Here is a 2,358-nt window from a genome sequence, read left to right as displayed (position 1 = left end):
ATGGTGTGTGAATGTGTCTCAATAAAAATGTTTAAAAAAAACACCTAAGGGGCGGGCCGCGGTGGCTCAGCGGGCAAGAGTGCTTGCCTGCCGTGCCGGAGGACCCCGGTTCGATTCCCGGCCCCAGCCCATGTAAAAAACAAACAAACAAACAAAATATAATAAAACAAGAAAATGTTTAAAAATGTTTCCCTTTCTTCCTCCCTTCCTTCCTTCTCTGTCTTTCCTTCCTTTCCTCCCTCTCTCTTTAAAAAAAAAAAAAAAACACCTAAGTGAAAAGTTGAAAAAATATAAATGCACACATAATTAAATATCTATATTTATATGTAAATATATACACACAAATATACATTTAATTAAAATATATATTTTGCTAAGTAGTTTTACATGCGCTATTTACATCTTCATGAGTCTTATAAAATAGGTATTCTTATAATTCTCACTTTGTAGACAAGGGAATCTGGGCACAGAGAACTTAAATAACTTGCCCCAAATCATGTTAAGTGAGGAGCTGGGATTCTAGACCCCATGTGCTTAACCACAAGATAAGCCTGTTTACCTCTGTGAATTGTGACAACAAGTGTTTGGGGAGTTTTCTTGAGAATTCTGTATCTCTCAAGTTAAGTGTGAATGTCAGGTGTGGTTGTCATTCTAGAGTACATCCAGAGGGTCAGCCACCTCGAGAAGAACTGTGGAAAAACCAGAGACAGTCCTTGAACCCCAGATCTAAAAAATATTCTGAGTCTGGTGTTTTGAAGAGAAGAAGAGGGATTCTAGTTATTGGAATGTTTGTGGATTGCATATGATTGTCACACATGGTGCAGGTGAATTTAAAGCACACTTTTTTTTCTCTATTGTTCTGGCTTGTTACCCTGTTTTGCACATAACTGCACACAGTATTCCTTACCATTCTGTTATCTTCAAAAGTGCACAAAGAGAAAAATTAGGTCCCCGAGCGGTGGCCATGGCGAGCCCCGTGCCGCGCCTAGCTGGACAGGCCCCAGGGCGCCCGCAGTTGCCAACCGAGCGGCCGCTGCCGGTGAAGGTGGTGGGGCTCTTCAAAAGCTCCGGCTTTCAGATTGCGAAGAGCACAGCTAAGAGTCTGAAGAATACACACCCATCCAAATTTGAATATCCTATAATAGTTCCTCTTCAAGAATTTGCATGGGATCAATATCTACAGGAGAAAAAAAGGGACCTCAAGGGTGAAACCTGGGAATACTCTTCCTATGTGATGTCTTTTATTAACGAGCAGCTCCTGGGAAATGGATTTGATCTGCAAAGATGGGCCCACAAGATGTGGGATATAATTGACTTTAAGCCCCCTGCACTTTATGAGGCTCTGACTGTGGATTATTCCACTAAATTCTTAAGAGACACCAAGCATGATTTTGTATTCTTGGACATCAGTATTGGTTTTTATCCAATTGGAAGATTGGTTTTTGAGCTTTACTGTGATGCATGTCCCAAAACATGTAAAAATTTTCAGTTCTTGTGCACAGGAAAAGCAGGGTTTTCTGAAAGCGGCATAAGGCTACATTATAAAGGTTCAATTTTTCATCAAATAGTACAGAATGGTTGGATACAAGGAGGAGCTATAGAAGCTGGAAAAGGTGGAGAGTAAATTTTGGACCAACATTTGAAGGCAACTGATTGAAGGAACAGAAGTTCTTAAACAACTAGAATTAATTCCAACAGAGAATGAAAGACCAGTTCAAAAATGTTTAATTTTTGACAGTGGATATCTTTATGCCTGATTTTCACATTAATGATTTTTACTCTAATTTATCACCATATATCTGATCAGCTGTTTCTAGATTTAATTAAACAATGCTTGATAAAATGTAATTCAAAAACTATGACAGATACTGTAGGTTGACTCACTCACCACCACAGTCCATCCCCATTTTCCTTTCCTGCCTCTACCATGGAGACTGTAAAAGCAAAATACTCAGTTTTCCCAGCTCCTTTGTGACCAGGAGTGGCCATGGAATACTATTCTGGCAAGTAAGGCCCTGGAATAGAACATTAGTGGCCCTGCCACTTTCTCCTTCATCCAGCTTTCAGTGCAGAGAGGCTGGAGTGGCAGCTGTCACCTCGTGGCCATGAGGACAGTGCCAAGAGAACTGCAGAGATGACAGCCCCAAAGACTTGAGCTGTGGAACCAATACCAGCAACCACCTATCTCTGGACTTCTTACTGTGTGAGAAAAATAGACCCCTATTTGTTTATGTTACCACAGGTTGAGTATTTTTACTTGGACCCCAAGACATCCTTAATGTCTCAGAAGAGTACCTATTGGGCTTTGAATCCTAAAATGTCCAACATAAGAGAATTAACTTGTCATTTGTTACTACA

At 40.4% G+C, this 2,358-nt stretch overlaps 1 pseudogene; it reads left to right on the top strand.

The window, feature by feature from the left end:
- The first annotated feature begins 964 nt into the window (after positions 1–964).
- On the top strand, positions 965–1,757 carry LOC143689491 (putative inactive peptidyl-prolyl cis-trans isomerase-like 6 pseudogene; annotated as a pseudogene).
- Positions 1,758–2,358: the final 601 nt, after the last annotated feature.

The sequence above is a fragment of the Tamandua tetradactyla genome, chromosome 7 (assembly GCF_023851605.1).
Source record: "Tamandua tetradactyla isolate mTamTet1 chromosome 7, mTamTet1.pri, whole genome shotgun sequence".
In the NCBI taxonomy this organism is placed as follows: Eukaryota; Metazoa; Chordata; class Mammalia; order Pilosa; family Myrmecophagidae; genus Tamandua; species Tamandua tetradactyla.
The sequence above is the reverse complement of the archived record's forward strand: the minus strand, read 5'-3'. Positions and strand labels throughout refer to the sequence as shown.